Source organism: Rhinoderma darwinii, assembly GCF_050947455.1.
Source record: "Rhinoderma darwinii isolate aRhiDar2 chromosome 5 unlocalized genomic scaffold, aRhiDar2.hap1 SUPER_5_unloc_7, whole genome shotgun sequence".
NCBI lineage: Eukaryota > Metazoa > Chordata > Amphibia > Anura > Rhinodermatidae > Rhinoderma > Rhinoderma darwinii.
Window position 1 is genome coordinate 379,948 of NW_027461820.1, and position 16,621 is coordinate 396,568.

General features: G+C 47.7%; 11 non-coding genes across 11 annotated transcripts; all 11 read left to right on the forward strand.

The window, feature by feature from the left end:
- The first annotated feature begins 1,201 nt into the window (after positions 1–1,201).
- LOC142696830 (U2 spliceosomal RNA) lies at positions 1,202–1,392 on the forward strand. Its single transcript, XR_012864683.1, has one exon. It is a non-coding gene; the product is annotated as a U2 spliceosomal RNA (small nuclear RNA).
- Positions 1,393–2,672: 1,280 nt separating this feature from the next.
- On the forward strand, positions 2,673–2,863 carry LOC142696832 (U2 spliceosomal RNA). The gene has a single exon (XR_012864684.1). It is a non-coding gene; the product is annotated as a U2 spliceosomal RNA (small nuclear RNA).
- Positions 2,864–4,159: 1,296 nt separating this feature from the next.
- LOC142696833 (U2 spliceosomal RNA) lies at positions 4,160–4,350 on the forward strand. Its single transcript, XR_012864685.1, has one exon. It is a non-coding gene; the product is annotated as a U2 spliceosomal RNA (small nuclear RNA).
- A 1,284-nt stretch (positions 4,351–5,634) lies between these two features.
- On the forward strand, positions 5,635–5,825 carry LOC142696834 (U2 spliceosomal RNA). The gene has a single exon (XR_012864686.1). It is a non-coding gene; the product is annotated as a U2 spliceosomal RNA (small nuclear RNA).
- A 1,308-nt stretch (positions 5,826–7,133) lies between these two features.
- On the forward strand, positions 7,134–7,324 carry LOC142696835 (U2 spliceosomal RNA). Its single transcript, XR_012864687.1, has one exon. It is a non-coding gene; the product is annotated as a U2 spliceosomal RNA (small nuclear RNA).
- A 1,277-nt stretch (positions 7,325–8,601) lies between these two features.
- Positions 8,602–8,792, forward strand: LOC142696836 (U2 spliceosomal RNA). Its single transcript, XR_012864688.1, has one exon. It is a non-coding gene; the product is annotated as a U2 spliceosomal RNA (small nuclear RNA).
- A 1,280-nt stretch (positions 8,793–10,072) lies between these two features.
- On the forward strand, positions 10,073–10,263 carry LOC142696837 (U2 spliceosomal RNA). The gene has a single exon (XR_012864689.1). It is a non-coding gene; the product is annotated as a U2 spliceosomal RNA (small nuclear RNA).
- Positions 10,264–11,547: 1,284 nt separating this feature from the next.
- LOC142696839 (U2 spliceosomal RNA) lies at positions 11,548–11,738 on the forward strand. The gene has a single exon (XR_012864691.1). It is a non-coding gene; the product is annotated as a U2 spliceosomal RNA (small nuclear RNA).
- A 1,292-nt stretch (positions 11,739–13,030) lies between these two features.
- Positions 13,031–13,221, forward strand: LOC142696840 (U2 spliceosomal RNA). The gene has a single exon (XR_012864692.1). It is a non-coding gene; the product is annotated as a U2 spliceosomal RNA (small nuclear RNA).
- A 1,288-nt stretch (positions 13,222–14,509) lies between these two features.
- LOC142696841 (U2 spliceosomal RNA) lies at positions 14,510–14,700 on the forward strand. The gene has a single exon (XR_012864693.1). It is a non-coding gene; the product is annotated as a U2 spliceosomal RNA (small nuclear RNA).
- A 1,300-nt stretch (positions 14,701–16,000) lies between these two features.
- On the forward strand, positions 16,001–16,191 carry LOC142696843 (U2 spliceosomal RNA). Its single transcript, XR_012864694.1, has one exon. It is a non-coding gene; the product is annotated as a U2 spliceosomal RNA (small nuclear RNA).
- The last annotated feature ends 430 nt before the right edge of the window (positions 16,192–16,621 follow it).

Consider the following 16,621-nt stretch of genomic DNA (forward strand, 5'->3'; position numbering starts at 1 on the left):
CTCCCCTTTTAATCCCATTATTTCAACACCTGTTGGACAATGCATGAGTGATAATGAGCTCATTGATTAAATGCAATTAATGAATAGATTGCCACCTCTTGTTGTGTGTCGTCTGTGTTTCTGTGTTTCCGGCATTTCACATTGGAACACCTCATTCACCTTCCTTGTCTTCTCTCCGCCCTCCCTTTTAGGTAAGTTAAAGAGCTGCACCTGAGCCAGCCACTGATTGATTGATTGATTGATTGATTGATTGATTGATTGATGCAGCACAACAGTCAAATAGTGGAGTGGAGTAGGGGAACAGCAAACAGCCAATAAAGCAGCCCGCCCGCTCGCCTGCCCGCCACAATGGACCTATCTGTGTACACTAGATGGATGTGATGGAATGTACTGTCGTCCCTACATTTCAAGAAGAAGTAAGAATTGCAGTTGCAACAAAGCCTTGCTTGCCTACAAAGAGAGCAGCAATTTGGATTTGTTACTATGTTACCTAGAAGAATAACAAACTGTGCAAGGATGGAGGTTGTAGGAGCAAGGAGAAGTTGTCTGTAAAGTTGGTGGATGCCTATTTTCCATTTTGCAGTCCCTTGTCTCCCTCTTGTGGCCTCCTGGAGGCAACTAGCTGTGCAAAAAAAAGACAGCCTGGCGGCCGGCTGTTGCAGTGTTGCCCTCTCAGGCAACACTGAGTGACTGACTGAGCCTCACCGTCTTATATAAAGTTCAGACGGAACTTTGCACGTGTCATAGTGGAGCCCTCAGGATTCCAGAGCCAGCTTTCTGACATCATAATGGGGCCTCAGAGATAAAAGCCTGGGCCCAGGCAGTGTTGGTCAGTGCTGCTCAGCAGGCAGCACTGGACTGGACTGGATTACAGCTGATACAAGGTGTGAAGGAACAAGGGGTGGCTGTGGGCATGCACTTGCTGCCGCTGCCAGTGTTTATCTGCATGGCAGCAGGGCATTTGGGCGTTGCCAGGAAGGCGTTTTTATGTAGATTCCTCCTCTTTCAGCACTGCATTGTGGTGCAAGCAAAAGAAGCAAATCCTGTCTGGCTTCCTCTCCGGCCTTTATTCACCTCCCGTGTAGCTGTGAGTGTGTGAGCCTGCAGGGCCCCATGGAATTGCCTAGAAGTAGGCTGAATCGCTGCAAGGGCTGAACAGCAGTATCGGGCAGGCTCGGGCAACGCGCGGCCCGTTCGGGTTATCGCTTCTCGGCCTTTTGGCTAAGATCAAGTGTAGTATCTGTTCTTATCAGTTTAATATCTGATACGTCCCCTATCTGGGGACCATATATTAAATGGATTTTTAGAACAGGGAGATGGAAATAGAGCTTGCTCTGTCCACTCCACGCATTGACCTGGTATTGCAGTATTTCCAGGACCGGTGCACCCTTTCCTTATGTGTTGACTAAAAGCAGATTCCAAAAGTGTTTTTTGTCTTTGCTATTGTTTCTGTCTTTCTGAAGGGATCTCCCCTTTTAATCCCATTATTTCAACACCTGTTGGACAATGCATGAGTGATAATGAGCTCATTGATTAAATGCAATTAATGAATAGATTGCCACCTCTTGTTGTGTGTCGTCTGTGTTTCTGTGTTTCCGGCATTTCACATTGGAACACCTCATTCACCTTCCTTGTCTTCTCTCCGCCCTCCCTTTTAGGTAAGTTAAAGAGCTGCACCTGAGCCAGCCACTGATTGATTGATTGATTGATTGATTGATTGATTGATTGATTGATGCAGCACAACAGTCAAATAGTGGAGTGGAGTAGGGGAACAGCAAACAGCCAATAAAGCAGCCCGCCCGCTCGCCTGCCCGCCACAATGGACCTACCTGTGTACACTAGATGGATGTGATGGAATGTACTGTCGTCCCTACATTTCAAGAAGAAGTAAGAATTGCAGTTGCAACAAAGCCTTGCTTGCCTACAAAGAGAGCAGCAATTTGGATTTGTTACTATGTTACCTAGAAGAATAACAAACTGTGCAAGGATGGAGGTTGTAGGAGCAAGGAGAAGTTGTCTGTAAAGTTGGTGGATGCCTATTTTCCATTTTGCAGTCCCTTGTCTCCCTCTTGTGGCCTCCTGGAGGCAACTAGCTGTGCAAAAAAAAGACAGCCTGGCGGCCGGCTGTTGCAGTGTTGCCCTCTCAGGCAACACTGAGTGACTGACTGAGCCTCACCGTCTTATATAAAGTTCAGACGGAACTTTGCACGTGTCATAGTGGAGCCCTCAGGATTCCAGAGCCAGCTTTCTGACATCATAATGGGGCCTCAGAGATAAAAGCCTGGGCCCAGGCAGTGTTGGTCAGTGCTGCTCAGCAGGCAGCACTGGACTGGACTGGATTACAGCTGATACAAGGTGTGAAGGAACAAGGGGTGGCTGTGGGCATGCACTTGCTGCCGCTGCCAGTGTTTATCTGCATGGCAGCAGGGCATTTGGGCGTTGCCAGGAAGGCGTTTTTATGTAGATTCCTCCTCTTTCAGCACTGCATTGTGGTGCAAGCAAAAGAAGCAAATCCTGTCTGGCTTCCTCTCCGGCCTTTATTCACCTCCCATGTAGCTGTGAGTGTGTGAGCCTGCAGGGCCCCATGGAATTGCCTAGAAGTAGGCTGAATCGCTGCAAGGGCTGAACAGCAGTATCGGGCAGGCTCGGGCAACGCGCGGCCCGTTCGGGTTATCGCTTCTCGGCCTTTTGGCTAAGATCAAGTGTAGTATCTGTTCTTATCAGTTTAATATCTGATACGTCCCCTATCTGGGGACCATATATTAAATGGATTTTTAGAACAGGGAGATGGAAATAGAGCTTGCTCTGTCCACTCCACGCATTGACCTGGTATTGCAGTATTTCCAGGACCGGTGCACCCTTTCCTTATGTGTTGACTAAAAGCAGATTCCAAAAGTGTTTTTTGTCTTTGCTATTGTTTCTGTCTTTCTGAAGGGATCTCCCCTTTTAATCCCATTATTTCAACACCTGTTGGACAATGCATGAGTGATAATGAGCTCATTGATTAAATGCAATTAATGAATAGATTGCCACCTCTTGTTGTGTGTCGTCTGTGTTTCTGTGTTTCCGGCATTTCACATTGGAACACCTCATTCACCTTCCTTGTCTTCTCTCCGCCCTCCCTTTTAGGTAAGTTAAAGAGCTGCACCTGAGCCAGCCACTGATTGATTGATTGATTGATTGATTGATTGATTGATTGATTGATTGATTGATTGATTGATGCAGCACAACAGTCAAATAGTGGAGTGGAGTAGGGGAACAGCAAACAGCCAATAAAGCAGCCCGCCCGCTCGCCTGCCCGCCACAATGGACCTACCTGTGTACACTAGATGGATGTGATGGAATGTACTGTCGTCCCTACATTTCAAGAAGAAGTAAGAATTGCAGTTGCAACAAAGCCTTGCTTGCCTACAAAGAGAGCAGCAATTTGGATTTGTTACTATGTTACCTAGAAGAATAACAAACTGTGCAAGGATGGAGGTTGTAGGAGCAAGGAGAAGTTGTCTGTAAAGTTGGTGGATGCCTATTTTCCATTTTGCAGTCCCTTGTCTCCCTCTTGTGGCCTCCTGGAGGCAACTAGCTGTGCAAAAAAAAGACAGCCTGGCGGCCGGCTGTTGCAGTGTTGCCCTCTCAGGCAACACTGAGTGACTGACTGAGCCTCACCGTCTTATATAAAGTTCAGACGGAACTTTGCACGTGTCATAGTGGAGCCCTCAGGATTCCAGAGCCAGCTTTCTGACATCATAATGGGGCCTCAGAGATAAAAGCCTGGGCCCAGGCAGTGTTGGTCAGTGCTGCTCAGCAGGCAGCACTGGACTGGTCTGGATTACAGCTGATACAAGGTGTGAAGGAACAAGGGGTGGCTGTGGGCATGCACTTGCTGCCGCTGCCAGTGTTTATCTGCATGGCAGCAGGGCATTTGGGCGTTGCCAGGAAGGCGTTTTTATGTAGATTCCTCCTCTTTCAGCACTGCATTGTGGTGCAAGCAAAAGAAGCAAATCCTGTCTGGCTTCCTCTCCGGCCTTTATTCACCTCCCGTGTAGCTGTGAGTGTGTGAGCCTGCAGGGCCCCATGGAATTGCCTAGAAGTAGGCTGAATCGCTGCAAGGGCTGAACAGCAGTATCGGGCAGGCTCGGGCAACGCGCGGCCCGTTCGGGTTATCGCTTCTCGGCCTTTTGGCTAAGATCAAGTGTAGTATCTGTTCTTATCAGTTTAATATCTGATACGTCCCCTATCTGGGGACCATATATTAAATGGATTTTTAGAACAGGGAGATGGAAATAGAGCTTGCTCTGTCCACTCCACGCATTGACCTGGTATTGCAGTATTTCCAGGACCGGTGCACCCTTTCCTTATGTGTTGACTAAAAGCAGATTCCAAAAGTGTTTTTTGTCTTTGCTATTGTTTCTGTCTTTCTGAAGGGATCTCCCCTTTTAATCCCATTATTTCAACACCTGTTGGACAATGCATGAGTGATAATGAGCTCATTGATTAAATGCAATTAATGAATAGATTGCCACCTCTTGTTGTGTGTCGTCTGTGTTTCTGTGTTTCCGGCATTTCACATTGGAACACCTCATTCACCTTCCTTGTCTTCTCTCCGCCCTCCCTTTTAGGTAAGTTAAAGAGCTGCACCTGAGCCAGCCACTGATTGATTGATTGATTGATTGATTGATTGATTGATTGATTGATTGATGCAGCACAACAGTCAAATAGTGGAGTGGAGTAGGGGAACAGCAAACAGCCAATAAAGCAGCCCGCCCGCTCGCCTGCCCGCCACAATGGACCTACCTGTGTACACTAGATGGATGTGATGGAATGTACTGTCGTCCCTACATTTCAAGAAGAAGTAAGAATTGCAGTTGCAACAAAGCCTTGCTTGCCTACAAAGAGAGCAGCAATTTGGATTTGTTACTATGTTACCTAGAAGAATAACAAACTGTGCAAGGATGGAGGTTGTAGGAGCAAGGAGAAGTTGTCTGTAAAGTTGGTGGATGCCTATTTTCCATTTTGCAGTCCCTTGTCTCCCTCTTGTGGCCTCCTGGAGGCAACTAGCTGTGCAAAAAAAAGACAGCCTGGCGGCCGGCTGTTGCAGTGTTGCCCTCTCAGGCAACACTGAGTGACTGACTGAGCCTCACCGTCTTATATAAAGTTCAGACGGAACTTTGCACGTGTCATAGTGGAGCCCTCAGGATTCCAGAGCCAGCTTTCTGACATCATAATGGGGCCTCAGAGATAAAAGCCTGGGCCCAGGCAGTGTTGGTCAGTGCTGCTCAGCAGGCAGCACTGGACTGGACTGGATTACAGCTGATACAAGGTGTGAAGGAACAAGGGGTGGCTGTGGGCATGCACTTGCTGCCGCTGCCAGTGTTTATCTGCATGGCAGCAGGGCATTTGGGCGTTGCCAGGAAGGCGTTTTTATGTAGATTCCTCCTCTTTCAGCACTGCATTGTGGTGCAAGCAAAAGAAGCAAATCCTGTCTGGCTTCCTCTCCGGCCTTTATTCACCTCCCGTGTAGCTGTGAGTGTGTGAGCCTGCAGGGCCCCATGGAATTGCCTAGAAGTAGGCTGAATCGCTGCAAGGGCTGAACAGCAGTATCGGGCAGGCTCGGGCAACGCGCGGCCCGTTCGGGTTATCGCTTCTCGGCCTTTTGGCTAAGATCAAGTGTAGTATCTGTTCTTATCAGTTTAATATCTGATACGTCCCCTATCTGGGGACCATATATTAAATGGATTTTTAGAACAGGGAGATGGAAATAGAGCTTGCTCTGTCCACTCCACGCATTGACCTGGTATTGCAGTATTTCCAGGACCGGTGCACCCTTTCCTTATGTGTTGACTAAAAGCAGATTCCAAAAGTGTTTTTTGTCTTTGCTATTGTTTCTGTCTTTCTGAAGGGATCTCCCCTTTTAATCCCATTATTTCAACACCTGTTGGACAATGCATGAGTGATAATGAGCTCATTGATTAAATGCAATTAATGAATAGATTTCCACCTCTTGTTGTGTGTCGTCTGTGTTTCTGTGTTTCCGGCATTTCACATTGGAACACCTCATTCACCTTCCTTGTCTTCTCTCCGCCCTCCCTTTTAGGTAAGTTAAAGAGCTGCACCTGAGCCAGCCACTGATTGATTGATTGATTGATTGATTGATTGATTGATTGATTGATTGATTGATTGATTGATTGATTGATTGATGCAGCACAACAGTCAAATAGTGGAGTGGAGTAGGGGAACAGCAAACAGCCAATAAAGCAGCCCGCCCGCTCGCCTGCCCGCCACAATGGACCTACCTGTGTACACTAGATGGATGTGATGGAATGTACTGTCGTCCCTACATTTCAAGAAGAAGTAAGAATTGCAGTTGCAACAAAGCCTTGCTTGCCTACAAAGAGAGCAGCAATTTGGATTTGTTACTATGTTACCTAGAAGAATAACAAACTGTGCAAGGATGGAGGTTGTAGGAGCAAGGAGAAGTTGTCTGTAAAGTTGGTGGATGCCTATTTTCCATTTTGCAGTCCCTTGTCTCCCTCTTGTGGCCTCCTGGAGGCAACTAGCTGTGCAAAAAAAAGACAGCCTGGCGGCCGGCTGTTGCAGTGTTGCCCTCTCAGGCAACACTGAGTGACTGACTGAGCCTCACCGTCTTATATAAAGTTCAGACGGAACTTTGCACGTGTCATAGTGGAGCCCTCAGGATTCCAGAGCCAGCTTTCTGACATCATAATGGGGCCTCAGAGATAAAAGCCTGGGCCCAGGCAGTGTTGGTCAGTGCTGCTCAGCAGGCAGCACTGGACTGGACTGGATTACAGCTGATACAAGGTGTGAAGGAACAAGGGGTGGCTGTGGGCATGCACTTGCTGCCGCTGCCAGTGTTTATCTGCATGGCAGCAGGGCATTTGGGCGTTGCCAGGAAGGCGTTTTTATGTAGATTCCTCCTCTTTCAGCACTGCATTGTGGTGCAAGCAAAAGAAGCAAATCCTGTCTGGCTTCCTCTCCGGCCTTTATTCACCTCCCGTGTAGCTGTGAGTGTGTGAGCCTGCAGGGCCCCATGGAATTGCCTAGAAGTAGGCTGAATCGCTGCAAGGGCTGAACAGCAGTATCGGGCAGGCTCGGGCAACGCGCGGCCCGTTCGGGTTATCGCTTCTCGGCCTTTTGGCTAAGATCAAGTGTAGTATCTGTTCTTATCAGTTTAATATCTGATACGTCCCCTATCTGGGGACCATATATTAAATGGATTTTTAGAACAGGGAGATGGAAATAGAGCTTGCTCTGTCCACTCCACGCATTGACCTGGTATTGCAGTATTTCCAGGACCGGTGCACCCTTTCCTTATGTGTTGACTAAAAGCAGATTCCAAAAGTGTTTTTTGTCTTTGCTATTGTTTCTGTCTTTCTGAAGGGATCTCCCCTTTTAATCCCATTATTTCAACACCTGTTGGACAATGCATGAGTGATAATGAGCTCATTGATTAAATGCAATTAATGAATAGATTGCCACCTCTTGTTGTGTGTCGTCTGTGTTTCTGTGTTTCCGGCATTTCACATTGGAACACCTCATTCACCTTCCTTGTCTTCTCTCCGCCCTCCCTTTTAGGTAAGTTAAAGAGCTGCACCTGAGCCAGCCACTTGATTGATTGATTGATTGATTGATTGATTGATTGATTGATGCAGCACAACAGTCAAATAGTGGAGTGGAGTAGGGGAACAGCAAACAGCCAATAAAGCAGCCCGCCCGCTCGCCTGCCCGCCACAATGGACCTATCTGTGTACACTAGATGGATGTGATGGAATGTACTGTCGTCCCTACATTTCAAGAAGAAGTAAGAATTGCAGTTGCAACAAAGCCTTGCTTGCCTACAAAGAGAGCAGCAATTTGGATTTGTTACTATGTTACCTAGAAGAATAACAAACTGTGCAAGGATGGAGGTTGTAGGAGCAAGGAGAAGTTGTCTGTAAAGTTGGTGGATGCCTATTTTCCATTTTGCAGTCCCTTGTCTCCCTCTTGTGGCCTCCTGGAGGCAACTAGCTGTGCAAAAAAAAGACAGCCTGGCGGCCGGCTGTTGCAGTGTTGCCCTCTCAGGCAACACTGAGTGACTGACTGAGCCTCACCGTCTTATATAAAGTTCAGACGGAACTTTGCACGTGTCATAGTGGAGCCCTCAGGATTCCAGAGCCAGCTTTCTGACATCATAATGGGGCCTCAGAGATAAAAGCCTGGGCCCAGGCAGTGTTGGTCAGTGCTGCTCAGCAGGCAGCACTGGACTGGACTGGATTACAGCTGATACAAGGTGTGAAGGAACAAGGGGTGGCTGTGGGCATGCACTTGCTGCCGCTGCCAGTGTTTATCTGCATGGCAGCAGGGCATTTGGGCGTTGCCAGGAAGGCGTTTTTATGTAGATTCCTCCTCTTTCAGCACTGCATTGTGGTGCAAGCAAAAGAAGCAAATCCTGTCTGGCTTCCTCTCCGGCCTTTATTCACCTCCCGTGTAGCTGTGAGTGTGTGAGCCTGCAGGGCCCCATGGAATTGCCTAGAAGTAGGCTGAATCGCTGCAAGGGCTGAACAGCAGTATCGGGCAGGCTCGGGCAACGCGCGGCCCGTTCGGGTTATCGCTTCTCGGCCTTTTGGCTAAGATCAAGTGTAGTATCTGTTCTTATCAGTTTAATATCTGATACGTCCCCTATCTGGGGACCATATATTAAATGGATTTTTAGAACAGGGAGATGGAAATAGAGCTTGCTCTGTCCACTCCACGCATTGACCTGGTATTGCAGTATTTCCAGGACCGGTGCACCCTTTCCTTATGTGTTGACTAAAAGCAGATTCCAAAAGTGTTTTTTGTCTTTGCTATTGTTTCTGTCTTTCTGAAGGGATCTCCCCTTTTAATCCCATTATTTCAACACCTGTTGGACAATGCATGAGTGATAATGAGCTCATTGATTAAATGCAATTAATGAATAGATTGCCACCTCTTGTTGTGTGTCGTCTGTGTTTCTGTGTTTCCGGCATTTCACATTGGAACACCTCATTCACCTTCCTTGTCTTCTCTCCGCCCTCCCTTTTAGGTAAGTTAAAGAGCTGCACCTGAGCCAGCCACTGATTGATTGATTGATTGATTGATTGATTGATTGATTGATTGATGCAGCACAACAGTCAAATAGTGGAGTGGAGTAGGGGAACAGCAAACAGCCAATAAAGCAGCCCGCCCGCTCGCCTGCCCGCCACAATGGACCTACCTGTGTACACTAGATGGATGTGATGGAATGTACTGTCGTCCCTACATTTCAAGAAGAAGTAAGAATTGCAGTTGCAACAAAGCCTTGCTTGCCTACAAAGAGAGCAGCAATTTGGATTTGTTACTATGTTACCTAGAAGAATAACAAACTGTGCAAGGATGGAGGTTGTAGGAGCAAGGAGAAGTTGTCTGTAAAGTTGGTGGATGCCTATTTTCCATTTTGCAGTCCCTTGTCTCCCTCTTGTGGCTTCCTGGAGGCAACTAGCTGTGCAAAAAAAAGACAGCCTGGCGGCCGGCTGTTGCAGTGTTGCCCTCTCAGGCAACACTGAGTGACTGACTGAGCCTCACCGTCTTATATAAAGTTCAGACGGAACTTTGCACGTGTCATAGTGGAGCCCTCAGGATTCCAGAGCCAGCTTTCTGACATCATAATGGGGCCTCAGAGATAAAAGCCTGGGCCCAGGCAGTGTTGGTCAGTGCTGCTCAGCAGGCAGCACTGGACTGGACTGGATTACAGCTGATACAAGGTGTGAAGGAACAAGGGGTGGCTGTGGGCATGCACTTGCTGCCGCTGCCAGTGTTTATCTGCATGGCAGCAGGGCATTTGGGCGTTGCCAGGAAGGCGTTTTTATGTAGATTCCTCCTCTTTCAGCACTGCATTGTGGTGCAAGCAAAAGAAGCAAATCCTGTCTGGCTTCCTCTCCGGCCTTTATTCACCTCCCGTGTAGCTGTGAGTGTGTGAGCCTGCAGGGCCCCATGGAATTGCCTAGAAGTAGGCTGAATCGCTGCAAGGGCTGAACAGCAGTATCGGGCAGGCTCGGGCAACGCGCGGCCCGTTCGGGTTATCGCTTCTCGGCCTTTTGGCTAAGATCAAGTGTAGTATCTGTTCTTATCAGTTTAATATCTGATACGTCCCCTATCTGGGGACCATATATTAAATGGATTTTTAGAACAGGGAGATGGAAATAGAGCTTGCTCTGTCCACTCCACGCATTGACCTGGTATTGCAGTATTTCCAGGACCGGTGCACCCTTTCCTTATGTGTTGACTAAAAGCAGATTCCAAAAGTGTTTTTTGTCTTTGCTATTGTTTCTGTCTTTCTGAAGGGATCTCCCCTTTTAATCCCATTATTTCAACACCTGTTGGACAATGCATGAGTGATAATGAGCTCATTGATTAAATGCAATTAATGAATAGATTGCCACCTCTTGTTGTGTGTCGTCTGTGTTTCTGTGTTTCCGGCATTTCACATTGGAACACCTCATTCACCTTCCTTGTCTTCTCTCCGCCCTCCCTTTTAGGTAAGTTAAAGAGCTGCACCTGAGCCAGCCACTGATTGATTGATTGATTGATTGATTGATTGATTGATTGATTGATTGATGCAGCACAACAGTCAAATAGTGGAGTGGAGTAGGGGAACAGCAAACAGCCAATAAAGCAGCCCGCCCGCTCGCCTGCCCGCCACAATGGACCTACCTGTGTACACTAGATGGATGTGATGGAATGTACTGTCGTCCCTACATTTCAAGAAGAAGTAAGAATTGCAGTTGCAACAAAGCCTTGCTTGCCTACAAAGAGAGCAGCAATTTGGATTTGTTACTATGTTACCTAGAAGAATAACAAACTGTGCAAGGATGGAGGTTGTAGGAGCAAGGAGAAGTTGTCTGTAAAGTTGGTGGATGCCTATTTTCCATTTTGCAGTCCCTTGTCTCCCTCTTGTGGCCTCCTGGAGGCAACTAGCTGTGCAAAAAAAAGACAGCCTGGCGGCCGGCTGTTGCAGTGTTGCCCTCTCAGGCAACACTGAGTGACTGACTGAGCCTCACCGTCTTATATAAAGTTCAGACGGAACTTTGCACGTGTCATAGTGGAGCCCTCAGGATTCCAGAGCCAGCTTTCTGACATCATAATGGGGCCTCAGAGATAAAAGCCTGGGCCCAGGCAGTGTTGGTCAGTGCTGCTCAGCAGGCAGCACTGGACTGGACTGGATTACAGCTGATACAAGGTGTGAAGGAACAAGGGGTGGCTGTGGGCATGCACTTGCTGCCGCTGCCAGTGTTTATCTGCATGGCAGCAGGGCATTTGGGCGTTGCCAGGAAGGCGTTTTTATGTAGATTCCTCCTCTTTCAGCACTGCATTGTGGTGCAAGCAAAAGAAGCAAATCCTGTCTGGCTTCCTCTCCGGCCTTTATTCACCTCCCGTGTAGCTGTGAGTGTGTGAGCCTGCAGGGCCCCATGGAATTGCCTAGAAGTAGGCTGAATCGCTGCAAGGGCTGAACAGCAGTATCGGGCAGGCTCGGGCAACGCGCGGCCCGTTCGGGTTATCGCTTCTCGGCCTTTTGGCTAAGATCAAGTGTAGTATCTGTTCTTATCAGTTTAATATCTGATACGTCCCCTATCTGGGGACCATATATTAAATGGATTTTTAGAACAGGGAGATGGAAATAGAGCTTGCTCTGTCCACTCCACGCATTGACCTGGTATTGCAGTATTTCCAGGACCGGTGCACCCTTTCCTTATGTGTTGACTAAAAGCAGATTCCAAAAGTGTTTTTTGTCTTTGCTATTGTTTCTGTCTTTCTGAAGGGATCTCCCCTTTTAATCCCATTATTTCAACACCTGTTGGACAATGCATGAGTGATAATGAGCTCATTGATTAAATGCAATTAATGAATAGATTGCCACCTCTTGTTGTGTGTCGTCTGTGTTTCTGTGTTTCCGGCATTTCACATTGGAACACCTCATTCACCTTCCTTGTCTTCTCTCCGCCCTCCCTTTTAGGTAAGTTAAAGAGCTGCACCTGAGCCAGCCACTGATTGATTGATTGATTGATTGATTGATTGATTGATTGATTGATTGATTGATTGATGCAGCACAACAGTCAAATAGTGGAGTGGAGTAGGGGAACAGCAAACAGCCAATAAAGCAGCCCGCCCGCTCGCCTGCCCGCCACAATGGACCTACCTGTGTACACTAGATGGATGTGATGGAATGTACTGTCGTCCCTACATTTCAAGAAGAAGTAAGAATTGCAGTTGCAACAAAGCCTTGCTTGCCTACAAAGAGAGCAGCAATTTGGATTTGTTACTATGTTACCTAGAAGAATAACAAACTGTGCAAGGATGGAGGTTGTAGGAGCAAGGAGAAGTTGTCTGTAAAGTTGGTGGATGCCTATTTTCCATTTTGCAGTCCCTTGTCTCCCTCTTGTGGCCTCCTGGAGGCAACTAGCTGTGCAAAAAAAAGACAGCCTGGCGGCCGGCTGTTGCAGTGTTGCCCTCTCAGGCAACACTGAGTGACTGACTGAGCCTCACCGTCTTATATAAAGTTCAGACGGAACTTTGCACGTGTCATAGTGGAGCCCTCAGGATTCCAGAGCCAGCTTTCTGACATCATAATGGGGCCTCAGAGATAAAAGCCTGGGCCCAGGCAGTGTTGGTCAGTGCTGCTCAGCAGGCAGCACTGGACTGGACTGGATTACAGCTGATACAAGGTGTGAAGGAACAAGGGGTGGCTGTGGGCATGCACTTGCTGCCGCTGCCAGTGTTTATCTGCATGGCAGCAGGGCATTTGGGCGTTGCCAGGAAGGCGTTTTTATGTAGATTCCTCCTCTTTCAGCACTGCATTGTGGTGCAAGCAAAAGAAGCAAATCCTGTCTGGCTTCCTCTCCGGCCTTTATTCACCTCCCGTGTAGCTGTGAGTGTGTGAGCCTGCAGGGCCCCATGGAATTGCCTAGAAGTAGGCTGAATCGCTGCAAGGGCTGAACAGCAGTATCGGGCAGGCTCGGGCAACGCGCGGCCCGTTCGGGTTATCGCTTCTCGGCCTTTTGGCTAAGATCAAGTGTAGTATCTGTTCTTATCAGTTTAATATCTGATACGTCCCCTATCTGGGGACCATATATTAAATGGATTTTTAGAACAGGGAGATGGAAATAGAGCTTGCTCTGTCCACTCCACGCATTGACCTGGTATTGCAGTATTTCCAGGACCGGTGCACCCTTTCCTTATGTGTTGACTAAAAGCAGATTCCAAAAGTGTTTTTTGTCTTTGCTATTGTTTCTGTCTTTCTGAAGGGATCTCCCCTTTTAATCCCATTATTTCAACACCTGTTGGACAATGCATGAGTGATAATGAGCTCATTGATTAAATGCAATTAATGAATAGATTGCCACCTCTTGTTGTGTGTCGTCTGTGTTTCTGTGTTTCCGGCATTTCACATTGGAACACCTCATTCACCTTCCTTGTCTTCTCTCCGCCCTCCCTTTTAGGTAAGTTAAAGAGCTGCACCTGAGCCAGCCACTGATTGATTGATTGATTGATTGATTGATTGATTGATTGATTGATTGATTGATGCAGCACAACAGTCAAATAGTGGAGTGGAGTAGGGGAACAGCAAACAGCCAATAAAGCAGCCCGCCCGCTCGCCTGCCCGCCACAATGGACCTACCTGTGTACACTAGATGGATGTGATGGAATGTACTGTCGTCCCTACATTTCAAGAAGAAGTAAGAATTGCAGTTGCAACAAAGCCTTGCTTGCCTACAAAGAGAGCAGCAATTTGGATTTGTTACTATGTTACCTAGAAGAATAACAAACTGTGCAAGGATGGAGGTTGTAGGAGCAAGGAGAAGTTGTCTGTAAAGTTGGTGGATGCCTATTTTCCATTTTGCAGTCCCTTGTCTCCCTCTTGTGGCCTCCTGGAGGCAACTAGCTGTGCAAAAAAAAGACAGCCTGGCGGCCGGCTGTTGCAGTGTTGCCCTCTCAGGCAACACTGAGTGACTGACTGAGCCTCACCGTCTTATATAAAGTTCAGACGGAACTTTGCACGTGTCATAGTGGAGCCCTCAGGATTCCAGAGCCAGCTTTCTGACATCATAATGGGGCCTCAGAGATAAAAGCCTGGGCCCAGGCAGTGTTGGTCAGTGCTGCTCAGCAGGCAGCACTGGACTGGACTGGATTACAGCTGATACAAGGTGTGAAGGAACAAGGGGTGGCTGTGGGCATGCACTTGCTGCCGCTGCCAGTGTTTATCTGCATGGCAGCAGGGCATTTGGGCGTTGCCAGGAAGGCGTTTTTATGTAGATTCCTCCTCTTTCAGCACTGCATTGTGGTGCAAGCAAAAGAAGCAAATCCTGTCTGGCTTCCTCTCCGGCCTTTATTCACCTCCCGTGTAGCTGTGAGTGTGTGAGCCTGCAGGGCCCCATGGAATTGCCTAGAAGTAGGCTGAATCGCTGCAAGGGCTGAACAGCAGTATCGGGCAGGCTCGGGCAACGCGCGGCCCGTTCGGGTTATCGCTTCTCGGCCTTTTGGCTAAGATCAAGTGTAGTATCTGTTCTTATCAGTTTAATATCTGATACGTCCCCTATCTGGGGACCATATATTAAATGGATTTTTAGAACAGGGAGATGGAAATAGAGCTTGCTCTGTCCACTCCACGCATTGACCTGGTATTGCAGTATTTCCAGGACCGGTGCACCCTTTCCTTATGTGTTGACTAAAAGCAGATTCCAAAAGTGTTTTTTGTCTTTGCTATTGTTTCTGTCTTTCTGAAGGGATCTCCCCTTTTAATCCCATTATTTCAACACCTGTTGGACAATGCATGAGTGATAATGAGCTCATTGATTAAATGCAATTAATGAATAGATTGCCACCTCTTGTTGTGTGTCGTCTGTGTTTCTGTGTTTCCGGCATTTCACATTGGAACACCTCATTCACCTTCCTTGTCTTCTCTCCGCCCTCCCTTTTAGGTAAGTTAAAGAGCTGCACCTGAGCCAGCCACTGATTGATTGATTGATTGATTGATTGATTGATTGATTGATTGATTGATTGATTGATTGATTGATGCAGCACAACAGTCAAATAGTGGAGTGGAGTAGGGGAACAGCAAACAGCCAATAAAGCAGCCCGCCCGCTCGCCTGCCCGCCACAATGGACCTACCTGTGTACACTAGATGGATGTGATGGAATGTACTGTCGTCCCTACATTTCAAGAAGAAGTAAGAATTGCAGTTGCAACAAAGCCTTGCTTGCCTACAAAGAGAGCAGCAATTTGGATTTGTTACTATGTTACCTAGAAGAATAACAAACTGTGCAAGGATGGAGGTTGTAGGAGCAAGGAGAAGTTGTCTGTAAAGTTGGTGGATGCCTATTTTCCATTTTGCAGTCCCTTGTCTCCCTCTTGTGGCCTCCTGGAGGCAACTAGCTGTGCAAAAAAAAGACAGCCTGGCGGCCGGCTGTTGCAGTGTTGCCCTCTCAGGCAACACTGAGTGACTGACTGAGCCTCACCGTCTTATATAAAGTTCAGATGGAACTTTGCACGTGTCATAGTGGAGCCCTCAGGATTCCAGAGCCAGCTTTCTGACATCATAATGGGGCCTCAGAGATAAAAGCCTGGGCCCAGGCAGTGTTGGTCAGTGCTGCTCAGCAGGCAGCACTGGACTGGACTGGATTACAGCTGATACAAGGTGTGAAGGAACAAGGGGTGGCTGTGGGCATGCACTTGCTGCCGCTGCCAGTGTTTATCTGCATGGCAGCAGGGCATTTGGGCGTTGCCAGGAAGGCGTTTTTATGTAGATTCCTCCTCTTTCAGCACTGCATTGTGGTGCAAGCAAAAGAAGCAAATCCTGTCTGGCTTCCTCTCCGGCCTTTATTCACCTCCCGTGTAGCTGTGAGTGTGTGAGCCTGCAGGGCCCCATGGAATTGCCTAGAAGTAGGCTGAATCGCTGCAAGGGCTGAACAGCAGTATCGGGCAGGCTCGGGCAACGCGCGGCCCGTTCGGGTTATCGCTTCTCGGCCTTTTGGCTAAGATCAAGTGTAGTATCTGTTCTTATCAGTTTAATATCTGATACGTCCCCTATCTGGGGACCATATATTAAATGGATTTTTAGAACAGGGAGATGGAAATAGAGCTTGCTCTGTCCACTCCACGCATTGACCTGGTATTGCAGTATTTCCAGGACCGGTGCACCCTTTCCTTATGTGTTGACTAAAAGCAGATTCCAAAAGTGTTTTTTGTCTTTGCTATTGTTTCTGTCTTTCTGAAGGGATCTCCCCTTTTAATCCCATTATTTCAACACCTGTTGGACAATGCATGAGTGATAATGAGCTCATTGATTAAATGCAATTAATGAATAGATTGCCACCTCTTGTTGTGTGTCGTCTGTGTTTCTGTGTTTCCGGCATTTCACATTGGAACACCTCATTCACCTTCCTTGTCTTCTCTCCGCCCTCCCTTTTAGGTAAGTTAAAGAGCTGCACCTGAGCCAGCCACTGATTGATTGATTGATTGATTGATTGATTGATTGATTGATTGATTGATTGATTGATGCAGCACAACAGTCAAATAGTGGAGTGGAGTAGGGGAACAGCAAACAGCCAATAAAGCAGCCCGCCCGCTCGCCTG